Raw genomic sequence first — 18807 nt, 5'->3', positions numbered from 1 at the left:
CAGTGGCCAATCAGGAGACTTGGATTTGGCATGCTTTTTTCTGGAATGCCTGGATCTTTGAATGACATCAACGTTCTTAATCGGTCACCACTCATGAATAAGATTGCAAATGATGAAACTACACCGGTTGAGTTTGTAGCAAATGGTCATACATACAACTATGCTACTATCTTGCGGATGGCATCTACCCAAAGTGGCAAACATTTGTGAAGCCGTTAAAAAGATCGGAAGGTAAGAAAAATCTTGATTTTTCACAATGCTCAGGCGGTGGCTAGGAAAGATGTGGAGAGAGCTTTCAGGATTTGGCATCCCAATTTGCTATTGTGAGAGGACCGGCTAGATTTTGGGATTAAAAGATCCTTTGGTACATCATGAACGCTTGTGTGATCATGCATTACACGATCATCGAGAATGAGTGTGGACAAGATTTAGACTATTCTCAGTATGAGCTCTTGGGATGTCCTGTGCGAGTGCGGAGGAGGGCTGCGAGGGTGGCCTGATTTGTTGCCTCCTATCATGCCATTCGACGTGCCAAAACGCATGATGCTCTTCAAAAGGATCTAATCGAGGAGTGGTGGGCATGGAATGGCCGACAAAACTAGTGATGTTGTATGTTTGATGTTGTATTGTTGAACTATTTGTTGTATTGTAAGATAAACTATTTGTTTGAGTTGTAATAATAAATCAAACTATTTATTGTTGATTTTTCGGCATAGTAAAATGGTTTTAGCGCGTCGCGCGGTTGCGCGCCTGTTGAAGATGTTCTAAGCAATAAAAACTACATTAAAAAAAACACTCCCCGTGACCTATACTATATAGGTCTATAAGCTGCCTGGTGAAACTCGTCGATCATTTCCCTGAATGACACGTCGGCCTGGCGTATGGCTCTACCGTACAAGGTCTACATGGTCTGTTAGTGGAAAAATTACACTTCATCATTCAGTAAAGATCATTTACCTGCAGGATTGCAGCAGCCTATGTGCCTGGAAACACATGTCAGAAAGAGGGCGAAAGCACACAAAGCCTGAACCACTGTGGTTCGTAAGTCCATTTTGTTACAGCAAGATTTCTGAAGAAACAATCTGACAACATAAAGAAGGAGAAGAGGTATTCACAGGGTCATACACGATCTAGATACAATTACCGGGAGCTCCGTTTCGCTCATCCTCGCAGAGATTTGAGAATCAGCCTCACGAAGGCGAAGAAGCCTGTCCCCACCTTGGCGCGCCTCCAGCGCAGGAATCGCCATCGACCCGGCCGGAGAGCGCGCGCACGAAGGCGGCCGGGCCTAACCTTCACACCATGATGGCCATGGTGTGCAGGCTCGACATGCGGCCGTACATCTCCGCGGACATCTGCGGCATCCCCGGGGACATCGGCCTCGGGCGCCGGAAGCATTCCTCCAGCTCCTGCAGCTTGGCCACCAGGAGGACCAGCCGCCGGGCCGGCACGAAGATGAGCGTCATTGGGATGATGCAAGCCCCCAGCTCCAGTATCAGCATGGCTGCTTATTCCACAGAGCAAGCAACTGCGTTGCTCAGGCCGTCTAGGTAGCTTTCTCGGTTCCTTGGATAAATGTCGTTTTGCCTTGTAGAGTTGCAGCTGGGGAGTTGCTTGCATATACGACTTTCGAGTCCATGACACACGACGGGGCAGCTACTGAAATGTTTATTTTTCACGACGACGAAGAAAAACGTGAGAGGACCTATCAATGGCGGAGCTTCACACGAATCACAGAGACGGGTCAGTCTCAGGAGGAATAATTAATTAGATGAAACCACATACGTTGTCGCCGGAATATTTTGCAATATATTCTAATGAGATTTGGTTGTATGGGACATGAAGATTTTTGGAATAATATGATAACTAAAACTGAAAATACAAATGATATTGTGTAATGAGATTTGGTTGTATGGATATTTATTAAATATAAATAAAATTAAAATTCTCATGCATATTTGCATGTTGAGGTAGCTTTTACTTATGCATGGGTGCATGTTCAGGTGAGCATTTTCCCATACATGTTGAATAATGAGATGACATGCTTGCGTGTTGAAAGAAGTAGATTAGTGAGGGCTAGCTATTCAGATATAGAAGATCTCCTATAGTTCAGAGGAGGTTATTTTAAACCGAGTGTTTATTTCGCTGTCGAGCGTGTTCTTAGTTTCATAGTACAAAAAAGAAAGAAGGTGGTTACACAATTTGGAACTTGTATACAAAGCTCGATCAACTTGGGAATAACTATTTTTCAAGTGAATTAAAATGATCCGGCTCACAGGAAACGGGGATAAAGGAGTAGCCCCCTGTTTATTTTGATCGGCCTGCGATGTGACATTTTTTATACTTTGTGTTCATCTGCGTTGTTTGATCCATGTCTCCCATAACTTGGATGGGGACCCCTCTCTCCGGATAAGCTATCAACAATAGTACTACCATTATTCATGTTGTCCCCTAAAAAAAGAAGGACGCCGATAAGTGCCACACGTGTGGCACAATGACCACCCGACCACACGGCGCTGTGGCATACACGCATGCAACCCACACGACGTTGTGTGGACGAACACTGAAACTGCCCACACGTGTGGCAGGAAGGCAGCTGGACCGAACAAATCGCTCGGGACGATCGCTCCCCCCGCCCGCACGATTTCATGTAGTGCGATGGCTGCCACCACCCCGAACGTCCATCGTATCGGCCCTACAGGCCTTCTCTATATTGGGCCTTACAATCTTACTAAAGAAAAAGAAGTCCAGATTTTTTTCGGTGACAAAAAAAGCCTACGATGCCATCCAACAACTTTAAAAGTAGAAAAAACCATTTGAATTTTCAGAAAAGTTGCCACTACATTTACGACTTGCCATCATGTTATTTTTTACAAAAATGGCAGGGTTTACCAAAACATATTAAATTGTCATGGCAGAAAGAAAATATGTTTCGAAAAATGACATGAACTAAAATGTTCAATAGATCATCATCCCTACAGTATAAGTTCCATGATGCATAGGCTATATTTGCCATGGGCCATGGCAACTTTGTTGAAAAATGTTCTATATATCATGATACTCCCTCCGTCCGAAAATACTTGTCGGAGGAATGGATGTATCTAGACGTATTTTAGTTTTAGATACATCCATTTTTATGCATTTTCCCGACAAGTATTTCGGGACGGAGGGAGTACATAGACTAAAAGATGCATAGACTTTCATGGCGTGATAAACAAATAAGAACACAGTTTTGCTGTGATAGTAAAGCCCAGATTTACCATCCTATAAAACGGAAAGATGAATTTGCCGTAACAGATAAGAGTGACAAACAAACTAGTACTAAAAATCCCAATGGTTCAAACCGAAAAAATGTCGTCGTACCTACAAGCAAAATTTGCCATGGTCAAAAGATCTTTTTTATATTAGAAGAATGAACTGAAAAGGAAAAGTTCATGGCAATTTGCATATGTATCATGGGCGGAAAAAAATGGATTAAAAAATTTGTGTATGTTTTTCCGTGCCAATCAAACAACAAAAAAAAGATTAAAATTGCCATGGCAAATGCATATACAAATTTACCGTGGGATTTTTGTCAAAATTGCCATGCTTATATATGATTTCTTTGCCATGATTGTGAAATAATAAAAAAAGATATCAAAAATTGCCAAGGCAAAAACATGTTCCGTGGTATTTTATCAAAACTTGCCATCTTTGTGTAATTAAATTGCCGTGCATATAAAACAACACGAAAAGAAAGATCAAAAATGCAATGGCAAAAAGTGTATTCTAATTTGCCGTGAAATATGTAATCAAATTTGCCATGCTAATAAAAAAAAATTACCATGAATGTGAAAAAAAATACAAAAAATGATCAATAGTTGCCATGGCAAAAGCATGCTCAAAATTGCCATGGTATTTTACTAAAATTGCCATGATTGTGAAATAATAATAAAAAATAAAAAAATCATGGCACAAGCATGTTCAAAACTGGCCATGGTATTTTACCAAAACTTGCCATCTTTGTGTAATTAAATTGCCGTGTATGTGAAACAACACGAAAAGAAGATCAAAATTGCCATGGCAATGTTCAAATTTGCCATGGTATTTTACCAAATTTTGCCATATTTGGTGTCATTAATTTGCCGTGTAATGGAAATAACACAAGAAATTGTCAAATTTGCCATGGAAAAAATGTATATTCGAATGCCATGGCAAAATGCATATTCAATTTTTTTGTGGTTTTTTTATATCAAATTTGCCATGCTTATGTAAAAAAAGTTGCCACGAATGTGAAATTATACAAAAAATGATCAAAAATTGCGATGGCGAAAAGCATGTTCAAACTTGCCATGGCGTTTAGCCAAGACTTGACATCTTCTTTGGTATTAAGTTGCCGTGTATGTGAAACAACACAAAAATCGCCGTGAACATGGCAACATATTAAACTACATTTGCAATGCTCTCATAGAAATCAAATTGCCATGTCGCAAAGAAAAAACATGGCAACACATCGTATATTTGCATGGCAACACAAACCTTTTGTTAGTTCCGTGGCAACACATCATGGCAAAACTAAAAAGTTGAGTTGCCATGGCAACTAAAAACTAAAAGGTTTGGCATTTTGATAAAAATAACACGGCAAAGTTGAATGTGTTTTTGCCATGGAATTATTTTCCATCATTTCTTTGTGCTATTTTTATCCGTGGCAAATTTGTTAAACATTTTTCCATGGCAAAATTGTTCTAAATTTTGTCATGGCAAATCGGTTATTTTTTTTCCGTGACCAACACTCTAGTTAGCCATGGCAAATCTGTAACTTTTTTTCACATGACAAACACTCTAGTTAGCTCAAAGGTAAATTTGCCATGGCAACTATACCATCGGGATGAGGGTAAATGTGCCACCTAAACTAACTTGCCTCTTCAAAAATGAAGAGCAAAAATCATCATATTCCTCAACAAGCTGCACAAACCATCAAGCAAAAATGGTAGAGGCATACTAGAAAAGCCATAGGAGAGATGGCAAACGTACCATATGTGCAATGGTGGAGCTCGCTGTAGAAAAGAGACGCATAAGAATCGCTCCAGCTTGGGCGCGTGCTACGCTAGACGGCGGCGCATCAGTACCCGCCGCATCTGGAAGCGGCCGCCGCTGAGGAGGATGCAAAACTCGCGGCAGACACCTGCACGCCCACAGCCGGTCCCATTAGCACCCGCCGCATATGGAAGCGCCCTGCCGTCTCGAGGCCCCCGCGCCTGGAGAGAGCCAGCCCGGAGATAGTGGTGGTGACCTCCGCCCGCCGGGCCACCCCACGACGGAGACGTCGTCGCATGCTCTGCCGTCCGTGGCATGGCTATCGCCTCCCCTTGCATCGGTGCCTCGATGACCTAGCCGCCGCAGCCCCCTTCCCGCACGGGATCTTAAGAAGTTTGTCGTGTTTTAGAATTTTCCAGAATTTAACAAGTAAATTTGGCATGGCAATGTAGGTACTAAATTTGCCATGGCAAGTGAAAACTATATATTGCCATGGCAATGAAAAGTGTAGAATCTGCCATGGATGCGTAGTTACATTTGCCATGTCAACAAAGATAGAATTGCCATTACAAATATAAAAACAACAAAATTTGAAGAACCTGCCATGAGAGCAATACAAAGGAAAGCTGAAATTTGCCATGTTCGGAAAACATGAATGTGATGGACTTCATGAGATCAAAAATGCATAATAAAAACACATAAACACATGGCAACAAAATAACACTTATATGACAAAATGGCACGGACGACTGTATGATCCTCTCCATGAAGATTTGAATTGCCATGGCAACTACTATGTCCCATCTAATACTAAAAACATGAAAAAATACATATTGAAAATTACCATGGCAACTATGGATTGAACATGGGAGGATTTATATCAAAAACTTTCACAAACATCATATTGAAAAATGAAAACAAAAAACTGATCATCAATTGACAGTGATCATCGCACTAAATAATTGGGCACCTTGGCACAGGTTGTTCATTTATGAAACAAACAAATCTTCTGATTGCTAAAACAGGGCAAGGTATAATGAAGGTTTAGCTAAGTGAATTACAATGTGGCTCACAACACAAATTACATGATGCTGAAAAACAACACAAGTGCTCTGACAGTCCAAATCTGGCAACTCCGGCCGCAGTCGCCGGCCACGAATTCAACAGGCACAATGCCTCTGTATATCGATATTGAGGGAAGGAAGCAGGGGTAAGACGCAGCTCACCTTGGGGACGTGCTGGTGAGCACGGGGGAGCCCAGGGAAGCAGGACGATGGCAGGAACTAGAGGAGAGCATCAGTGGAGAGCCCGCCTCCACTGCGCCGGCCCGCCTCACACACGCGACGCCATCCTTTTGTCGGTGGAACTCCTCTCTGCAGTGGCCCTCCTCGGCTCCGCTGCCACCAGCCATGGGAACGGGTGCGCGGGGGAGGTTAAGATGTCAGGCACGCCGTGCGCTTCTACGCCCTCGAGCAATCCACCGCGCGCATCTCCACATCGTCGTCGATGCACGCTGCGCCACCCCCACCACTGCCGACCCCGTGCTGGATGCGGGGGCTGGTTGGAGGGGATTGGCGCCCTTGCCGTCGCCTGGTCGCAAGGGTTGGCGCCGCCGGCGCCCGTGGCCTGCTCTGCCAGAAGCATCCCCTTCTCATCGGCTCCTAGTCCGCGACGCGGTGCCGAATCGAGGCGGAGCTCTGCGCACTCGATGTGGGGACAACGAGACCCGACCTCACCCGCGCCAACCTCGGCGACAACGGCAGGTCGACGCCGGCGGCCCTTCTTCAGATCCGGCGACGAGAAGGGGGAGAAGACAGTGAGGAGTGTTGGGGGAGTGGGGCGCTGGGGTGGGGGTGAAGGGGAATTGTGCCATCGCGGTCGCCGGCCACCTCACGGAGCCGGAATCTTCTCTCTCGATCGTCGGGATCCCCTCTCTCTTTCTGCTCACTGGCTCCATGGGGGAGGGGGGAGAAGGGTGGGAGTGAGCGAGCAAGGAGAGGACAGCGTTCGGGCGAGGACCCAAACAGCCCGCACAACCGCTACTGCTGACGTGGCTGTGCGCCCTGCTTTAAGATTGATGCAGCGCATCTAACGGCAAAGAAGGTGTTCGGGCGAAGTGGTCTCAGCCCACACGTGTGGGCGTTAATATTATCGAAAAAGAATGGAAGCGATCGGCAGCGCCCTGATGGCCCTTGGGAAGTCCAGGAGCGCGGTAACGAGCCAGGTACCATTACGCAAACAACGGACTTACGAGTCTGTTTCTAAAAAAATGTACCCCTTTTTTTTCTTATTTAGTATTTGGGTTGGTAAGTAAAACTAGATAGCCCCTTCCGTCTAGACGTTTTTCTAAATAAAAAAACTTTTTTCGACAGTGCTATTTTTTCCTTGAACACATTATGTACTTAGTGAAACATTAACCACCACTAAGAGCATCTCCAATAAATCCCCTTTTCCGTATGAAAACTGGTTTAGAGGGAGTTGAGGGGAAAAAAGACTACTCCAATAGACCCCATAAACATGATTTTTTTAGGAACCTTGTATAATATATGCCAAACCTCCCTTCTATCCAGGGAAGAAAGCCCTCCCGTAAACCTTCTCCCATACCTGACGGGAATTAACCTCCATCTCTCGTGTGAAGTATCACGCGCCCCTTCGCCTGCCGCCGATGCACTTCTCCACCGATCTCCTACGCCACCTCACGCCACGCCACGCCCCCTATGTCGCTGACCTCCCAGGCCTCTTCCAACCTTGGTCATCGCTGCCGGTGCCGTCAAGTCGTAGTCACACCGCGCCTCCTATGCCGATGACCTCCCATGCCTCCTCCACCCTCGGCTGTTGCCAACGGTCCCGCCAAGCCGTCACCGTGTCGCGCCCCTGATGCCGCTGGCCTCCCCGGTCTCCTCAACCCTTGGCCGTCGCCACCGTAGGCCTAAGCAATCCGGTGGGCAAGCGGCTCGTCCGCAACCGCGCCACTAGGGAGGAGGAAGGCACCGATCATTTAGGTGAACCATATGTTGCATGTTTGATCTTCGTGTTTGGAACATTCGTTATGTGCTTACTCTCTCGTAAGGGTGGTTGTGTAACCCCCAAGTGCAAGGGTGAAGTAACCAAGCAATAAGTGTTAACTAGGAGATACCCCGCGCGTTGTTGCGGGACGTTTTACATAGTATGAATGATATTATTGTGGCACAATTGAGCAGGTTGCTAGCTAGCTTGCGCAATCAGACAAATACTCATGAACTATCAATATGTTCAGTTGTTTACTGAGCTTAAATCATAGTTTGCATCTATAATGAACAAACTGAAAGAGTTTTTTTGCTGTGCAAAACCAAACATCAAATTGAAAGAGATATGAACCAAATCCATACATCAAATCACTTGCCATAGATCATTTTTGCCTATACGGCTGTGGGTCAATAGTACACTGTCCAAATAAGGAATGAACATGGTTCGTTAGCTTATTTCGCCCCAAACAAAAATAAGCCAAATATCTTGATAACATCAATACCAGAATAAAAACTCCAGCCCATTAGCAGAATTAGGCGGAAAAATGACTTTAAAAAAATACATAATCTGCAACTTGCAAAACAAATAGAACATGAAGTAATAAGTCGCACTACAAAAAAAAGACACATCCGTGACATTTTGGGCCGAACGAAAATTATTTCTGTCATACATATGACACTTCTATGACAATAATTGTGACAAAACCCGGTATCATCATAGATGTGGTGGGCTCCTACTTCTATGACAAAAAATCATGACAGAAAATGGGCTTTTCGTCCTGGGCGGGCCGGACACGCAGCTGCATGATATTCTTTGGGCCTTCCATGAGAAAAACCGTGGTAGAAGCGAGGGCGAGGAAAATTTCGGGGAGTTCCCGGTTACGGTGGGAGGTCGGGGGCCGAGCGATGCGCGTTTCTCTCGTACACGTACGCGCGTGTGTGCGAGGCGTTGGCTCTAACTGAACCCGAGTGAGGCTTTGGGCTCTAACTGAACCCGAGCGATTGCACTGCAGGCTACGCGTTACTGAACCCGAGCGATCGATCGATGGCTGTTAACTGAACCCGATCAACCGATTCCTTCGCTACTGCTGCTAACTGAAGCTGATCGATGCTGCCTCTGGGATGAACAGTGAGCGTTGCGGGGGGGGGGGGGGGGGGGGGGGTTGGATGAACAGTGAGCGGTGGCTTTGCCTTTGGATGAACAGGACCCCGTGGTGTGGTGGAGGGCTGGATGAACAGTAGACGGTGGAGGGGTGGTTGAACAGGACCCCATGGTGTGGAGGGCTGGATGAACAGTAGATGGTGGAGGGGTGCCCGTGGAGGGGTGGTTGAACAGTAGCCGGTGGAGTAGCGCGCGGTGGAGGCTGGATGAACAGGAGCCCGTGGAGGTTGGAGGAGGTCGACGGTAGCCCGTGGAGGCTGGAGGAGGTCGACGGTGGAGATGAACAGTATCCCGTGGAGTCCCGTTTTGCGGTACGCCACACCCCTCCCAATGAACAGGACCCCCGTTTCGACCGTAGGAGGTCCGTTTCGTCCGTTTTGCGGTACGCCACACCCCTCCCGATCAACAGGACCCCCGTTTCGACCGTAGGAGGTCCGTTTCGTCCGTTTTGCGGTACGCCACACCCCTCCCGATCAACAGGACCCCCGTTTCGACCGTAGGAGGTCAGTTTCCTCCGTTTTGCGGTACGCCACACCCCTCTCGATCAACAGGACCCCGTTCCGAACGTAGGAGGTCCGTTTCCTCCGTTGTGCGGTACGCCAGGCCTCGTTTCCATCGCCTGTTCCGTCCAAGCCCTCCCGATGAACACGACCACGCATTCCATTCCGACCCAGCCGGTTGGCTCCCACGCGTTCCGTTGCCTCCCGATGAACACGACGCATTCCGTTGCCTCCGCATGAACACGACGCATTCCGTTGCCTCCCCATGAACATGACGATGATGTTGTTTCTCCGTTTTGACCCAGCCATGTCAACGAGCCCTCGCCGTACGTATGCGCGAGTAAGCATTCGAGACCCCGCCCGTATGTACACATACATGGCCGTATTTTCTTTCTTGGACCCTGGCCGCTGTACGTACGTGTACATGCTAAGTGCGCGCCTCTACTACGACACGTGCGCGCCTCTACATCCACCAGTATATATGTACGTACACGTTCGCGACCAGAATGACAACGCTACGTACGCTTCGACCAGGTGGGTCCCGACTGTCAGGCACTTCCTTGCGTGCGAAGATGTAGCTGGTGGGTCCCAGCAGTCAGGGGGGAGAATCGTTTTGTTTTTTTTGCCCGGACACACTTTCTTGCGTGCGAAGGTGTAGCTGGTGGGTCCCATCAGTCAGGGGGGAAACTTGTTTTTGCGAAATACGGTGGCCCGTCCGGTGGGTCCCCGCTGTCAGGTGGAGGAATAATTATTTTGCACGTAATAAGGAGGCACTTCCTTGCTGCGGCCGTGGACCCAGCTGTCAGCGTCTCCACGCACAGTACTCTTTCGATGGAAGTCGGTCGTTGACCACATTGATCACGCCGCGCCGAGAGCACCACGGCGGTGGACGACGGCGAGGCCTAGGAAGGGGACGACACGGAGGCAGGGAAGACTCGGCAGTCGTTTCCCACGCGGAGGGGAGTACGACTGTACGAGGGTTTACTGGTTCGTCTGCCGTCGCCGGAGAATAACAGCAGGTGTGGGTGAGTAGAGGGATGGCTAGGCCAGCGATGGGAGTACGGTGGGGCGGTGAGGCCTGCGCGGCAGCACAGCCGGCCGCGGGGAGGAGGGAGCAGGCAGTCCCGCCGGCGCTTGTTTGAGCGGCTGGAGCAGGAAGAGCAGAGATTGAAGAAGCACGACAGCCTTTGGATGGACATCCAACAGTTAGTGCTTGTGCGTCAACCTTTTTTTTAGGAAAGCCTCAAATCTGTGGAAAACAGCATACAGCCCATCTGCCATTATTTCTAATAATTTACAGCCCATTTGCCAATTCTTAAGGTTTTTTTGAGCCCATATTCTTTTTTTAGCATTACAGCCCATATTGTGGCCACGGTTAAAAAATTATACGAAATTTTGCATATTTCGGTGCGGTCCGAACTGTTTTTACTCCTGAAATTTCGACTCACATTCAAACTGATTTTAAAAATAAATGTATATCAATATAAAATCCAACAAATTCTCCATGCATAAAAATTAATGTAATTTAAAATCTTGAAATAAAAAAAAGATATTCGAAACTAATTGCCGGTTTGATGTGTTTTAAAAATGTACAGCCCATTTCTCATTACTAATGGGCCATTTTCTCAACCAGCCGAATGAAAGCTCTCCTCGTCTTGAAAGATTTGCAGCCCAACAGACCTGACAAAGCGACTTACTTGGCAAATCACAAAAAAAACTGGGCTGTGGCCGTGGACCCAGCTGTCAGCCTCTCCACGTACAGTACTCTTCCGATGGAAGTCGTTCCTTGACCACGTTGACCACGCCACGCGGAGAGCACCACGACGGTGGACGACGGCGAGGCCTAGGAAGGGGACGACGCGGAGCCGGGGAAGACGTGGCAGTGGAAGCCCGCGCAGAGAGGAGTACGAGGGTTCACTGGTTCGGCTGCGGTGTGAGGCTGCCGTCGCCGCAGGGCCTGGCCAGCGGTGGGAATAGTAGGGGGCGGTGAGGCCTCTGCGGCAGCACAGCCGGCCACGGGAGGCAGGAGCATGCGGCACGACCGGCGCTGCTTTGGGCGGCTGGAGCAAAAAGACCAGAGGTTGAAGAAGCACTACGGCCGTTAGATGGACATCGTACGGTCACTGGAGCTAGAATCATTCATATTGACTAAGTTGACAAAGCCCTTCGTCCCCGTCAACTTAGTAGGCCCACAAGTCAGCCTCCCACCAAGGTGGGTCCCAGCTAGCCGGGGGAGTATTCATTTTTGTGTGCGTATAAGGAGGCACTTCCGGTGGGTCCGAGCTGACAGCGGGGGGGGACGTTTTTTTCGCGAAATACGGTGGCCCGTCCGGTGGGTCCCAGCAGTCAGGGGGAAACGATTTTTTTACAAAATACTGGTGGCCCCTCCGGTGGGTCCCCGCTGTCAGGTGGAGGAATAATTATTTTCCGCGTAATAAGGAGGCACTTACTTGCGGCTGCCGTGGACCCAGCTGTCAGCCTCTCCACGTACAGTACTCTTTCGATGGAAGTCGGTCGTTGACCACATTGACCACGCCGCGCCGAGAGCACCACGGCGGTGGACGACAGCGAGGCCTAGGAAGGGGACGACGCGGAGCCGGGCAAGACGCGGCAGTGGATGCCCACGCGGAGAGGAGTACGAGCGTTCACTGGTTCGGCTGCGGTGTGAGGCTGCCGTCACCGCAGAATAACAGGGGGTGTGGGTGAGTGGAGGGATGGCCTGGCCAGCGGTGGGAGTAGTAGGGGGCGGTGAGGCCTCCGCGGCAGCACAGCCGGCCACAGGAGGCAGGAGCAGGCGGCATGACCGGCGCTGCTTTGGGCGGCTGGAGCAAGAAGACCAGAGGTTGAAGAAGCACGACGGCCGTTGGATGGACATCGTACGGTCACTGGAGCTAGAATCGTTTATATTGACTAAGTTGACACAGCCCTTGGTACGTCAACTTTTTTTTTGAATGCATGCAGATCAGCTTAGTAGGCCCACATGTCAGCTTCCGAAACGGTGCGCCCCAGATGTCAGGGGGAGGAATCATTTTTTGGGCGGGTGAAGCTAGAATATCCGAGATTGAAGAAGAAGCACGGCATCCGTTGGATGGACATCCAACGGCCACTTCTGCTAGAACCGTGTGTTGACTATAAGTTGACAAAGCCTTGCATACGCGTCAACTTAGTAAGGCCAGAAGTGTGTGGCAGAGAACTTATAGCCCATTTGAGATTTGTAAGAATGTGTAGCCCATTTTTGAATTCTAATGGAATTTACTACAGCCCATTTACAGTTTGTTAAAAGTACAGCCCATTTCAACCAACCGTTCAAAACAGAATTCAATAAAATTTCCCACATTTTGATGGGATCCGAAATATTTTTACCCCGAAATTTCTAGTCAGATTAAATACAATTTCAATATAAATTTATATTACGTAAAAATCCAATGAAACATTGCGCTCGCAACAATTAATGAAATTAAAATTTTCAATATCCAAAAATAATATTTTATAAAGTAATCACATGTTTGGTGCATTTTTTTATATTTATTGCCCAGTTTTTATAATTACATCCCATTTATTATTTCTTAAAGCCCATTTTATTGTTAAGCCTAATGCATCCCTCCTAGGAAAGATTTGCAGCCCAGCGGGGCGGAGAATAACAACTTGACCTTGCCTGGGTATTCCTAAAAAAAAGTATAGCTGGGCTAGCCATTTTCAGCTTGAAAAAAATTAATATCTGGGCTAGATATCTGGCCTGCGCTAGACGGGCCACAGCCCGCCCAGTTAATACCTGCAGCGATGTTTTCGTTGTTGTTCAGAGGAGAAAAATTAATATCTGGGCTAAACATCGAAAAACTCTGCAGTGCTCACACCTCAAAAACACAAATACTGCTCGAGCTGCTTGGTCCCAGTTGTCGGCCGCTTCTTGTGCAATTCTCTCGTTTATTGACTACTACATAGGTTGACAATGGTGTGGGATCGTGATGTCAGGAAACCAGGAGGAAGCAAAATAAATTATAGTTATATATATATATATATATATATAATAAGGAGGCACTTGCGTACGTGAGGCTATGGACCTGGTGGGTCCCCATTGACATCCTCTCCAAGTAAAGTCATCTCCTCGCCCGCGCGCGCTTTCCGCCCGAAACAGTCAGCGCCGCCCGCCCTGCTTCCCGGTGCAGGTGATTGCTCCGCCTTCAAACGACACAAGTGCCGTCCATCCGTTCATCTGCCGCCCACATTAATGATACGCGGTTGCCGAGGCAGCTACTCCGGCGCCACACGTCCGTCCCTCCGCCCGCCCACCATTGCTATATAAACTGCTGCGCCGGCCATAGCCGCAGTTATCCGCATCCGTTCCCTTTCTCTTGTCCACACCACTACTGCCCACCATGGCTTCCTCGCGCTCCAGCGCTCTTCGGGATGGACGAACGACGGACCACAAGGAGAAGGCAGCCATTGCTGCCGACCGGCTGGCCGGCAGGCAGCCGGAGGACGACGACATCCCAATGGAGAACGTGATAGTCGACGATCCGGCGCCAACCCCCTCCTCCGCGCCATCCTCGCCGGTGCATTGCACCATGACCATCGGCGAGGCCCGTGCCCAATATATGGACAGGGTGAGGCAGATGCGTGAGGAGCAGTTCCGGGAGGCCCAGGCCGACGCCGCCTACAACCACCATCTCCTCCAGGAGCACCTGCAGGCAGAGGAGCAGATCGCCGCGGAGCGGGCGGAGCAGGAGGCGTTGCTCGATTCGTACCGCTCCGCCCGCAAGGGCCGCCTCAAGCGCTGGCGGTACCGCATGCGGGTGGCGGAGGCTGCGGCCGCCTACAAAGAGGCTAGCAAAGAGGGCGATGAAGCGGGCGAGGCGCTGTTTGGCGAGACCGAGGACGAGGCAGAAGACAATGCCGGCTCCGACGAGTCCCCGCTCCGCTGGCGTCGACGAGGCCCTGCTCCGCCGAGGCCTCGCGGCACCAACAATGAGGCAGAGGACACCGCCGGCTCCGTCGAGGCCCCGCCCCGCCAACAACGAGGCAGAGGACATCGCCGGCTCAGCCGAGGCCCCACCCTGCCGGCAACCTGGGGGAGGATTTCCACCGCTCCGCTGAGGCGCCGCCCGCCGGCAACGAGACAGAGGACATCGCCGGCTCCGCCGAGGCCCCGCCCCGCTGCCAACGAGGTCGCGCCACACAGAAAACGAGGAAGAGTAGAACACGGTAGTTCGCCGCCGCTCGGGTCCAAGTAAGGCCACCGCTGCTACCCTCCGGTTGAAGCCAAGCTAGGCGGGTTGACCATTGACGGCCGGTTAGCTTCTTGGCGGCGACGTGGAGTCGGAGAGCTGCGGTGGAGAAGAACGCTGCTTCTACTTAACTGCTGGTGCAGTTGAATGAATGACACGTGGGCCCAACAGGCCACATGTCAGTTACGCAACTGCACCTGCAGTTAAGTCACTGAAGCTTCTGTTCGGCTTAGCGGGACACAGGTGGGTAGCTTCGGTTAATTAATTATACCTCCAGCGCACCCCTTTTTAGTTGAAGAATGTATGAAATGTAATGAAATCCGGCATGTTTATATGAAATCCGACCGTGTATGAATGAATTTATTTCGATTAGTTCGAATTCCTGTATCACTGGCATTGGATGAACATGCAAAACAATACGTACTAGCATTATTCCCAGGGCGATCACCTCGTTTGCAGCAGTTTCACATGTACTCCCTCCGGTCCTTTCTAGTCTGCATACAAGTTTTGTCTGCAGTCAAAGTATCTCTACTTTGACCAATCTTATACAAAAAAGTATGCACTTTCACAATGTGCGAAGTAAAAAGGAACACAAGGAGTACAAAGAGTTTGAACAGCTTTTTAGCGTTTCTGTACATTGCAATCAAACACACAGGCCTGGCAATTCATAAAGAACATTCAAAACAATCGATGATTATGCATCTCAGCTACTCACATGTCAGAGGCAATATTTACTTCATAACTAAAGAATAAAGAAAAAATTGATCGACGCTGCTGACAGCAAAGGGCGTCCCATTCGAAAATATCAAACGCATGTCTTGCTAAAATCAATGAGCAAAATTTGACAAGGTTGTCCCATTCCAAAATATCAAATGCCTACGATTGTGGAATGGGCAGGGTTTGCCATCAGTTCAGACATTGACATGGCACCTCGTGCTAAATAAACCAGCTGTTCTTTTTGTGCAGTTCCACCAAATCAACCAAATTCGCGCGTAGCTTGTATGATTTCGTCCTTATATGTTGCAACGCCTTGAACTTATCGGCACCTCCTTTCTTGTCGTGGAAATGAATGATTCGATGTATTCATGAACATTTTGTGCAGTTCCCATTGAAATCAAGCTGGGCACCCCTGTTTGCACAAATACAAAAAAGTGATTAGTATAAAGCAAACTGTACTATGAATTGACAGTTTTAACAGGCACATACATGGTCCATGTAGAGCACACTTTTAGAAAAATGGAACTCACCAGAAAGAATCCTAGAACAACATTGTACTCGCGCATCACAGCAAAAAAATGGAGATTTGTCAGTCCTTCTGAGCTGAAGTTAGTTTGGTCTTGTGGGGAGTAATGTAACCATCCTTCAACTGCTCCTTGTGAAATATCCTTATCTTACCTCAATGGGATATTACGGTGCACATACAGATTGGAAGTCTTGTCTCCATTTGTGCAGTTCACTAAAATCAAGCAACATTATCGTACAAGTAGCACAACATATGAAAGCACACTGCAGAATCATGTGAAAGAAGGCTAGTACTGACCTCTCATGATGCGGAATTCAAACAACTCACAAGAAGAAGATCTGAACCAAATTCGCCTTAACGGATAGGAAGTAAGACTCCTCTTGTGCAGTTCCACTAAGATCAAGCAATCAAGCAACGTTGTCGGTGTGACATTTTTGTTGAACTGCACAAAACACTCTTACAAAAGTGTTTTGTGCAGTGCAACAAAAGGTCACAATGGCAACGAGGTGAAGTAGATAACCCTGTTTACACAGAGGTGAAAAGGAAACAATTAGTGGTCAATAACGGTGGATGACACAGAAGCCAACAAAAAGAAGCATCTACCTTATCTAAATGGGAAAGAAAGCAAGACAGTAGCATTTCTCAAACGGTGGCATTGATTAATATTAACATAGAGATTATATTAACAATAAAATTCGTTAAACATGTAATTTGCTTTTAACTGTGGCATTGCATCAATTTTCCAGCGGCATTATTAGAGGGTGTTTGTTTACAGGGACATTTTGGTGTAGGGACTAAAAAAACTCCGTGTCAGTCCCATCTAAACCAAACAGGAGGGACTTTTAGGGACTAAAAGTGGGCATTTGGGACTAAAGAAAGAAGACCCCGAGGGAGTCTTTTTGGGACTTTTTCCAACAGTTGCCCCTGCCACGCATCGCACCTTGTCTCTATTAGTTCATTACTAGGGGTAACATGGTCTTTTAGCATGTCATTTAATAACCTCTAGTCCATGTTTAGTCCCTGGAACCAAGCAGGTAGGGACTAGGGAGTTTTTAACAAAACAGGGCCTTAGATTAACAACAGCTAATGAGTTGCACGGGACAGTGGACGCACCAGCACCATGTGCATCTACCGATGTACTGTGGTCATGCACAGTCTGTTGCAACAAAGAACAAACAAACAAGGAGCATATTTGTGTTGGTCCCAGTTTTGTTATCTTTAGACACCTTTCCCTATGTGAGCGCAGCAAATCTAGTCCTGCTCAAACTCTACAGCCTTGTCCCTTTCTTTCCTTTTTGAACTAGTACTTTCGCCCCTTCCTTTCCTCTTTGAACCACGTCCTAGATTTATGCGATACAACTTTCCCCACTACTTTCCCCCATTCCTTTCCTCTTTGAACCACGTCCTAGATTCATGCTATACAACTTTCCCCCTTCATTTCCTCTTTGAACCACGTCCTAGATTCATGCTATATACAACTTTTCCCACTACTTTCCCCCACTCCTTTCCTCTTTGAACCACGTCCTAGATTCATGGTATACATGCAGCTAGAGCAATGCATGTGGAGTAAGTAAATTATACCTTAAGGTACTTGGGGCGTGGTTCGGTGGGCGATGGGACGGCGGCGAAGAAGAAGGGGTCGGAGGCCCTCCCGCGCCGCCGCTGGGTGGAAAGTGAACAGCTGCACCGGTAGTCCCTCGCCGATGGCGACAACGTTAAGCCTCCTTCCCTTCCCGGCGAATGGATCCTGCCGGCTCTTTGAGCAGCAGTGAGGGGAGAGAGAGGCCAACGAAGTCTTGTTTAGATCTGGAGAGGGCGAGAGAGTGTGAAGAGAGCAACTACAAGCGCTGAGGCTCCAGCGGGAGAGGGCGAGAGAGTGTGAAGAGAGCAACTACAAGCGCTGAGGCTCCAGCGTGTATATATATACTGGAGAGAGAGTGTGAAGCGTGCAAACCCTAGAAAACATTTTGACCAGTCAAAGAATCCTCCTGGCACAAATTATGCTCAAGTGTAGTTATCGAATCCGAGACCTCAAGTTTGATGAGCGAACAAGCTAACCAGCTACACAACCCTCCCGTTATGTTCAACGAGAGGGAAATAACCTTTTATACATTCCTGCATTCGTGTGACAAGCATGCCGTGTTTTTTTTGTGTGTGGGAGTCATTGGGATTTCAATCATAATCGTGTCATGTGGCTTTGGTGGTAAGACTATCCACAGTGGTGTAGAAATAATACAGCCTTAGTCACCTTACCTCTCTCCACGTAGTACGTTGGGTCCCACCAGTCAGAGGGTGAAACAAACAAATTAATAAGAAAAATTAAAAGCGCCAGCGGTGTATCTTACCTCACACATCTCGCTACTGCTCGGGAACACTGTCCAATTGATCCCTCTGTTCGCTCACGTACTATTTTAAGTGAATCCTTATTATAACATGCACACAAATTTTGGGCACTTGTATTCGACTTAAGTCAGTGTGCCACCGTATCTCGTATACTTACTTCTCCCTCCGTCTAGGTGTAATAAGTCACGTTAGAAGGTGCAACGGGACCAAGGTGCGTGCGTGTGCGTGCGTGTATGTGTGTGTGTGTGTTTAATAGCATGTGTGTGTTAGAGAGAGCGACATATCGACCTACTCCTACAGAGAGATGTTGTGC

General features: G+C 48.0%; 1 long non-coding RNA gene across 1 annotated transcript; it reads right to left on the bottom strand.

The window, feature by feature from the left end:
• Positions 1 to 1014: 1014 nt before the first annotated feature.
• Positions 1015 to 7022, bottom strand: LOC109739876 (uncharacterized). Its single transcript, XR_012182478.1, has 3 exons — positions 6243 to 7022; positions 5014 to 5164; positions 1015 to 3363 (listed from the first exon to the last, which is right to left on the bottom strand). It is a non-coding gene; the product is annotated as an uncharacterized lncRNA (long non-coding RNA).
• Between the last annotated feature and the right edge of the window lie 11785 nt (positions 7023 to 18807).

This window comes from Aegilops tauschii, chromosome 4 (genome assembly GCF_002575655.3).
Source record: "Aegilops tauschii subsp. strangulata cultivar AL8/78 chromosome 4, Aet v6.0, whole genome shotgun sequence".
Taxonomy (NCBI): Eukaryota; Viridiplantae; Streptophyta; class Magnoliopsida; order Poales; family Poaceae; genus Aegilops; species Aegilops tauschii.
This window is presented reverse-complemented; position numbering and strand designations above follow the sequence as displayed.